Source organism: Callorhinus ursinus, unplaced genomic scaffold (genome assembly GCF_003265705.2).
Source record: "Callorhinus ursinus isolate GAN/ISIS: 27379988/994484 unplaced genomic scaffold, GSC_fseal_2.0 scaffold7, whole genome shotgun sequence".
In the NCBI taxonomy this organism is placed as follows: domain Eukaryota; kingdom Metazoa; phylum Chordata; class Mammalia; order Carnivora; family Otariidae; genus Callorhinus; species Callorhinus ursinus.
In genome coordinates, this window is record NW_027397069.1 from 33,008,838 (window position 1) to 33,017,441 (window position 8,604).

Consider the following 8,604-nt stretch of genomic DNA (forward strand, 5'->3'; position numbering starts at 1 on the left):
TTTCTTTCTTTCTTTCTTTCTTTCTTTCTTTCTTTCTTTCTTTCTTTCTTTCTTTCTTTCTTTCTTTCTTTCTTTCTCTCTCTCTCTCTTTCTCTTTTCTTTCTTTCTTCTTTCTTTCTTTCTTTCTTTCTTTCTTTCTTTCTTTCTTTCTTTCTTTCTTTCTTTCTTTCTTTCTTTCTTTTTTTGGAAACTTGTTCAACAGTTATGAGTTGGTCCCTTGGTTTTCAAACTCAAGTGTCTCACTGTCAAATGAAGGCAGCAGTGTTGCAGGAATAGTCATAATCTCAGAATTGTCAATTACTAAAATCTTACAAATCATTTCCAAAAAGGTAAAAGTTCTTCCAATATTTTTGTTGTTGTCATTATTGTTAAAAAGGAATCTTTTATCTCCCTCACACAGAACAATTTGGCTTGTCCTTCTTCCTGGCTACATCATGGTAGGGGTCTCTGAAGATACCGTGTCCAGGAGTTGCCAGTGACATTCCATCAGTGCATCCTACAGCTCTTTTCTTTGCTCCATGAACTCCTCGTTGGCTTCAATCACATCTATCTGTGGCATGGGGTCTTCCAATGTGTTATCCCTAACTTCTTCATATCTCTACATGGTGCTCTGGGTATAACCATGCAGGGGATGGCTGAAGCTGTAGCTGCCTGTGTTCTGGTCTCACTGGGCATAGTAGTTCTGGTACTACTGGTAATAGTGGTTGTAGCTGTAATTGTACATCTAACTTGACTATACTCCACTGACATCGTTCAGCTTGCTTTGAGGATTGCCACATTCAGCTGCACTGGTTTAGGCCCCAGGCTGACTGCTCCTTGGCAGTCAGTCAGGGCTCACTTCTGTTCAGTTCATCTGTGATTTTCACAAAACCATAGTTGTTAGACACACCTGTTTAGTCCAAAATCACCTTGCCTCCCTAATAGGAAGGGTAGACTTTGACGAAGAATTCATACAGCATGTCGTCATCCACATCAGGGGTCAGGTCCCCCACAAAGAGGAAATACTCAGGGTTGTTATCTGGTTGTTTCCCAGAAGTGGCATAATTCAGTTTAAAACGTTTTGCCTTGGCCAAAGCATCTTCTTTTCTCTAAGCCACAACTTTTTCTCCTGTATAAAATGAAGGGTTGCACAGATGACCACTAAGGGCACTGCCAGCTCCATGGTTCTATGAGCCCAGGTGTGTCAGGTTGGTGCAGCTATAACCTAAGTAAAAGTGTGGGTCCTGGAAGGGGTTTCCCATTAATTTTGTGCAAACATCTCTTGGCTATGGCCAAATCTCAAATTCTACAAAACAGTAGCCAGCTGAGATTCCAGTGAGGTGGTTTTGGATAATTTTGATGCTCATCACAGTGTCCTCCATGGTGGCAGAGGCTCTGGAGATGAAATTCTCATTCATGCAGGGTTCCAGCTCATTCATGCACAGGATGGCCACAATGTTTGGAGCCTGAGTGGGATTTTGCAGGCTGAGAAGGCCTGCATGGGCTTCAGACTGTGAGGCAAGAAATGGGATTGTTTTCTTAATTTGTTTTGTTAAACAATTCATTATGTAGAAGTATGCAAATTATTTCTGTATCATGATTTTTATATCATTTGACCTTCCTTAAAAGATTTATTAGTTCAAACAGTTCCTTTTGTGGACGCTTTGTAGTTTTCTTTTCTTTTTTTTTAAAGATTTTATTTATTTATTTGAGAGAGAGAAAGAGAGAGAGAGACAGCGAGGGTGGGAACACAAGAAGGGGGAGCAGGAGAGGGAGAAGCAGGCTTCCCATGGAGCAGGGAGCCTGATGCGGGGCTCGATTCCAGGGCCCTGGGATCATGAGCTGAGCCAAAGGCAGACGCTTAATGATTGAGCCACCCAGGCGCCCCTGTAGTTTTCTATATATTAGTTAATGACATCTGTGAACAGAGATCATTCTCTTCTTCCTTTCTGATTTGGATGCCTTTTATTTTCCTAGCCTAACTGCTCTGGCTAGGATTTCCAGTGCTACATGTTTTGTTTTATTTTAGTTTAGTTTTTTAAATTTCCATTTTATTTTTCACCATGACAAGTATACTCTTCAATCCCCATATGCCTTAGCTATTCTATCCTCCCACCCACCTACCCTCTGGTAACCATCAGTTTGTTCTCTATAGTTGAGAGTCTATTTCTTGGTTTGCCTTTCTTTTCTTTTCCTTTACTCTTCTGTTTTGTTTCGTAAATACTGCATACCAGTGAGAGAATATGGTGTTTGTCTTTCGCTGACTGACCTTATTTACCTAAGCATTATACTCTCTATTTCTATCCATGTTGCTGTAAATGCCAAGATTTCATTCATTTTATGGCTGAATTATATTCCTACACACACACACACACACACACACACACACACACACACACACACCACCATTTAGCGATTCATCAATAGATGGACACAGGCTGCTTTCATAGTTTGGCTATTGTAAATAATGCTGCAATCAACATAGGGGTGCATGTATCCCTTTAAAATAGTGTTTTTATATTTTTTGGGTAAATGCCCATTAGTGTCATTCCTGGTTCAAAGGGTAGTTCTATTTTTAATTTTTTGAGGTACTTCCATACTCTTTTCCACAATGGCTGTACCAATTTGCATTCCCACCAACAGTGCATGAGAGTCCCTTTTTCTCCACATTCTTGCCAACATTTATTGTTTATGTTTTTTATTTTAGCCATTCTGATAGGTGTGAGGTGATATCTCATTGAGGTTTTGATTTGCATTTCCCTGATGATGTGTGATGTTGAGTATCTTTTCATGTGTCTGTTGGTCACCTCGATATCTTCTTTGGAGAAATGTCTGTTTGTGTCTTCTGCCCAACTTTTAATTGGATTATTGGTTTTTTGGGTATTGAGTTGTATCAGTTCCTTGTATACCATGGATACTAACCCTTTATCAGATTTGTCATTCGCAAATAACTTTTCCCATTCCGTAGGTCGCCTTTTAGTTTTGTTGATTGTTTCCTTTGCTGTGCAGAATTTTTTTTTATTTTCATGTAGTCCCAATAGCTTATTTTTGCTTTTGTTTCCCTTGCACTGGGGGACATATCTAGAAAAATGTTGCTATGGCCAATGTCAGAGAGATTACTGCCTATGCTCTCTTCTAGGATTTTTATGGTTTCAGGTCTCATATTTAAGTCTTTAATCCAGGTTGAGTTTATTTTTATGTATGGTAAAAGAAAGTGGTCCAGTGTCATTCTTTTGCATGCAGCTGCCAGTTTTCCCAGCACCATTTGTTGAAGAGAATTTTCCCCACTGCATATTCATTCTTCTTTTGTGAAAGATTAATTGACCATATAATTGTCAGTTTATTTCTAGATTTTCTCTTTTATTTTATTGATGTATATGTCTATTTTTATGTCAGTACCATATTGTTTTAATTAATGCGTCTTTATAACTTGAAATCTGGGATTATGATACCTCCAGTTTTGCTTTCTTTTTCAACATTAGTTTTACTACTCAAGGTCTATTGTGGTTCCCTACAAATTTTAGGATTATTTATTCTGGTTCTGTGATATCATTTTATAGCATTTGACTTTACTGAATAGATTTATTTTGGTAGGAATTGCATTAAATCTGTAGATTGCTTTAGGTAATATAGATATTGTAACAATATCTGTTCTTCCAACCTATGAGTATGGAATGTCTTTCCATTTGTGTTGTCTCGAATTTCTGTCATCAGTGTTTTATAGTTTTCGGAGCACAGGTCTTTTACCTTTTTGGTTAAGCTTATTCCTAGATATTTTATTGTTTTGGTGCAATTGTAAATGGGATTGTTTTCTTAATTTCACTTTCTGCTTCCTTATTAATAGTGTATAGGAATGCAACAGATTTCTGTATATTGATTTTGTATCCTTTGACTTTATTGAATTTAGTAGCTTTTTTGGTGGAATCTTTAGTGTTTTCTATTAATAGTATCATGTCATCTGTAAATAGTGATAGTTTTACCAATTTGGATGTCTTTTATTTCTTTGGTTGTCTGATTGCTGTGGCTAGGACTTCCAGTACTATGTTGAATAAAAGTGGTGAGAGTGGACATCCTTGTCTTATTCCTGACCTTAGGGGAAAAGCTCTCCATTTTTTACCATTGAGTATGATGTTGGCTGTGGCTTTTTGATATATGGCCTTTATTATATTGAGATATATTCCCTTTAGACCTACTTTGTGAGGAATTTTCATGAATGGATGTTGTACTTTGTCAAATGCTTCTTCTACATCTGTTGAAATGGTCATATGGTTTTTATCCTTTCTCTTCTTGATGTGATGTATCACAATGATTGTTGGGCGAATATTAAACCACGCTTGCATCTTGGGAATAAAACCCATTTGGCTGCGGTGTATGATTTTATTAATATATTGTTGGATTCAGTTTGCTAATATTTTCTTGAGGACTTTTGAATTTATATTCATTAGAAACATTGGCCTGTAGTTCTCTTTTTTTGTAGTATCTTTAACCTGGTTTTGGTATCAGGGCAATACTGGTCACATAAAATGAATTTTCAAGTTTTCCTTCCTCTTGTAATTTTTGGGATCATTTAAGAATAATTAATTCTTCTTTAATTATTTGGTAGAATTTGCCTATGAAGCCATCTGATACTGGACTTTTGTTCATTGGTAGTTTTTGATTACCAATTCAGGTTCATTGCTGGTGATTGGTCTTTTCAAATGTTCTATTTTTCCTTCTTTAGTTTTGGTAGGTTTTATTTTTATAGGAATTTATCCATTTCTTCTAAGCTGTCCAATTTGTTGGCATATAGGTTTTCATAATATTCTGTTAAAATTATTTGTATTTCCCCTGTGTGGTGTTGGTTGTTATTTCTTCTCCTTCATTAGTAACTTTGTTTATTTGGGTTCTCTCTTTCTCTTTTAGTGAGTCTTGCTAGAGGTTTATCAATTTTGTTGATAGGCACCTTGGTGACTCAGTAAGTTAAGCGTCTGCCTTCAGCTCAGGTCATGATCTCAGGGTCCTGGGATTGAGTCCCGCATAGGGCTCCTTGCTTGGTGGGGAGCCTGCTTCTCCCTCTGCCTGCTGCTCTCCCTGCTCATTCTCTCTCTCTCTCTGACAAATAAAAAATCTTAAAAAAACTTTTTGAATTTTTCAAAGAATCAGATCCTGATGTCATATGTCATCTATTCTGGAAACTGTTCTGTGTGCACTTGAAAAGAATGTGTATTCTGCTGTTTTAGGATGAAATGTTCTGAATATATCTGTTAAATCCATGTGGTCCAATGTGCCATTCTAAGCCATGATTTCCTTATTTTTCTGTTTGGATGATCTGTTCATTGATGTAAGTGGGGTGTTAAGGTCATCTACTATTATTGTATTATTATCAATAATTTCTTTTATGTTTGTTATTAACTTTTTATGTATTTGGGTGTTCCCATATTGGGTGCATACATATTTACAATTGTTATAACTCCTTATTTGATTTTCCCCTTTATTATTATATAGTGTCCTTCTTTGTCTCTTGTTACAGTCTTTGTTTTAAAGTCTATTTTGTCCAATATAACTATTGCTACCCCAGCTTTCTTTTGGCATACATTTGCATGATAAATATTTCCCCATCACCTCACTTTTAATCTGCATGAGTCTTTTGGTCTGAAATGAGTCTCTTGCAGCATGTAAATGGGTCTTGTTTTTGTTTTTGTTTTTTATCCACTCTGTCACCCTATGTCTTTTGATTGGAGCATGTAGTCCATTTACATTCAAAGTAATTATGATATATATGTATTTATTCCCATTTTATTATTTGTTTTGTGGTTTCTTCTATAGATTTTCTCTGATCCTTTCTTCTCTTGCTCTCTTTAATGGTTTGTTGGCTTTCTTCAGTGATATACTTGGATTCCTTTCTCTTTATGCTTTGCATATCTGTTACTGGTTTTTGATTTGTGGTTACCATTAGGTTTGTACATAATGTCTTCTGCACATAGCAGTCTATATTAAGTTGATGGTGGCTTAAGTTTAGACCCTTTCTTTACTCCCCTCCCTCCCACATTTTAGATGTATAGTGTCATATTTTACATCCTTTTATTATATGAATCCTTTGATTAATTTTTACAGAAATATTTATTTTACTGCTTTTGTGTTTTTTTACTTTTTATACTCTTACTTATGGTCTTCCTTTCCACTAAGGTCCCCTCTAAAATTTCTTGTAGGTCTGGTTTGGTGATCATGAACTCTTTTAGTTTTTGTTTGTCTGAGAAACTATTTATCTCTCCTTCTATTCTGAATGATAGCCTTGCTGGGAGGAATATTATTGCCTGAAGATTTTTCCCTTTCAGTACTTTGAATATATCATGCCACATTTTTCTGGCCTGCAAAATTTCTGCTGAAAAATCTGCTGATAGCCTTATGGGACTTCCCTTGTATGTAACTGTCTTCTTTTGCTGCTTTTAATTTTTTTCTTTATTATTGTTTTTTGCCATTTTAATTATTATGTGTTGCAGTGTGGACTTCCTTGGGTTGAATTTCCAGGGGCAGGGAGGTGGGAATCTCTGTGTCCCCTAGATATGTATCTCTGTTTCTTTTCTCAAATTGGGGAAGCTTTCACTATTATTTTTTTCAAATAAATTTTCTGGCCCTTCACCTTTCTCTTCTTCTTCTGAGATCCCTATAATGCGAATATTTTTACCCATGACAGAGTCATTTAGTTCCCTAAGACTATTCTCAATTTGCTTAATTTTCTTTCTTCTCCTTTGGTCATTACTCTGTCTTTCACGTTGTTAATTTGTCCTTCTGCTTTATCTAGCCTGCTATTTATTCCATCAAGTGAATTTTTAATTTAATTTATTGTGTTATTGATCTCTGATTGGTTCTTTTCATCTCTGTGTTAAGGGTCTCACTGATGTCCTCCACTCTTTTCTCTAGTCCAGTATCTTTTTTATCATTTCTTTAAATTCTCTATTAAGCATATTACTTCTGTCCATTTCACTTGGTCTCTTGCTGTGGTTTGGGCCTGTTCTTTCATTTGGAAGATGTTTCTGTCTCTTCATTTTGTCTGACTTTGTCTGTCTCTTTGTGTTATGAAAGTCAGCTACTTTTTTGGTCTTAACAGTAAGTCATATGAAGAAGAGGTCCTGTAATGTCCTGCAGTGTGCTGTCCCCTGTTGCCCAAGACCTGGCACTTCTGGGAGTGTCTCCCATGTGTGGTGTGGTGTAGTGTGTACTCTTCTTTAGAGTGTTGGCCTCTTTTTCCTTCAGTCCAGTTGTCTGCTGAGTTTCTTTGCATATTGTGGATAGCAAGGTGTTCAGTGGTCTGCTTGCAAAGAGAGACCTACACCTACCACTTTCAGAACTGTGGTCCCACAAAATGCGTGGATCAGGAGATGTGGTGTTGGCAGGGTTTGTGCTGCGCTTCTGGAGGAGGGGCCTGCAGTGCTGGGACTCAGGTACCCGTGACTGGGAAGGGTGGATCCACCAAAGCATAGGGGTGCTGGGCTTGGTGCAAGCAATTTAAGTAAGGAGTATGGGCCCCATTTTAGTTCCAAGTGGCTGCAGGGTGGGGGAAGGAAATGGCACTGGCTAGCTCCTTTGTTCCTGGAGGGGTTTCCCCTGATCCCCATTTCTCTATGCTATGCTCTGAGGTGAGCAAGTCATTCTCCTTCCCATCTGCCCCCAGGGTTTTTCAAACTGCTGGTTCTATGCTGTATCTACATGGGCTGTTTGTTGTCTGTCTCTTAAAGAGCAGGAACTTCACTTCCTAATGCTCTCAGGGCTCTTGCAGAGACCAACTCACTGATTTCTAAAATTCCAGGCTCTAAAGCCTGCTGGTTTTAAGAACTCATAAAATCCAGCCCCTCTCACCTTCCAAGGCAAATATTACAGAGATTCGTCCTCCCCGTTCATGGACTCTCTGGTGTGAAAGTCTTTTTTCTGCCCTTCTCCACACCTCTGGTTCCTTCCCCACTGTGGATAGCCACTGTCTGTTTTCCTCACAGACAGTGTTTTTGCCCTTCTACCTTCTTCAATGTGGCCTCTTCCTTACCTTTCATTGTGGAGTTTGTTCTGCCAATCTTCAAGTTATTTCCTGGGTTATTTATGCTGATATAGTTATTATCTAGTTGTATCCATGGGATGAGGGAACTTAGGGTCTTCCTACTCCACCATCTTCCTAGTTGACCTCTTCCAGTGCTATGTTTAATGAAAGTGGTAGAAGTGGGCATTCTCACCTCACTTCTGTTATCTGAGGAAAAGCTCTCAGTTTTTGTGGGCTTGTTATATGAAGCCTTTATAGGTTAAGATCATTTCCTTTTATTCTAGTTTGCTGAGTACTTTTATTATGAAAGAGTCTTGAATTTTGTCAAATGCTTTGTTTGCATCTGTGAGGAGATCATGAGATTTTTATCTTTTGTTATACTGATGTGGTATATCATATTAATTGATTTTGGTATGTTGAATCATTCTTGTATCCCAGGTATAAATCCCACTTAGTCAAGGCGCATGATCCTTTTAATGTGCTTTTGAATTCAGTTTGCTAGCATTTTGCTAATAATTTTGCATGTATGTTTAGCAGGGACACTGCCTTGTAGTTTTCTTTTCTTATAATGTCTTTGGCTGGTTCTTAATCAGTGTTATTTCTGGCTTTATAAAATG

The 8,604-nt window shown here is 37.5% G+C and overlaps 1 pseudogene; it reads right to left on the reverse strand.

Moving 5' to 3' along the window:
* Nucleotides 1-427: 427 nt before the first annotated feature.
* On the reverse strand, nucleotides 428-4,319 carry LOC112826347 (tRNA selenocysteine 1-associated protein 1-like; annotated as a pseudogene).
* Nucleotides 4,320-8,604: the final 4,285 nt, after the last annotated feature.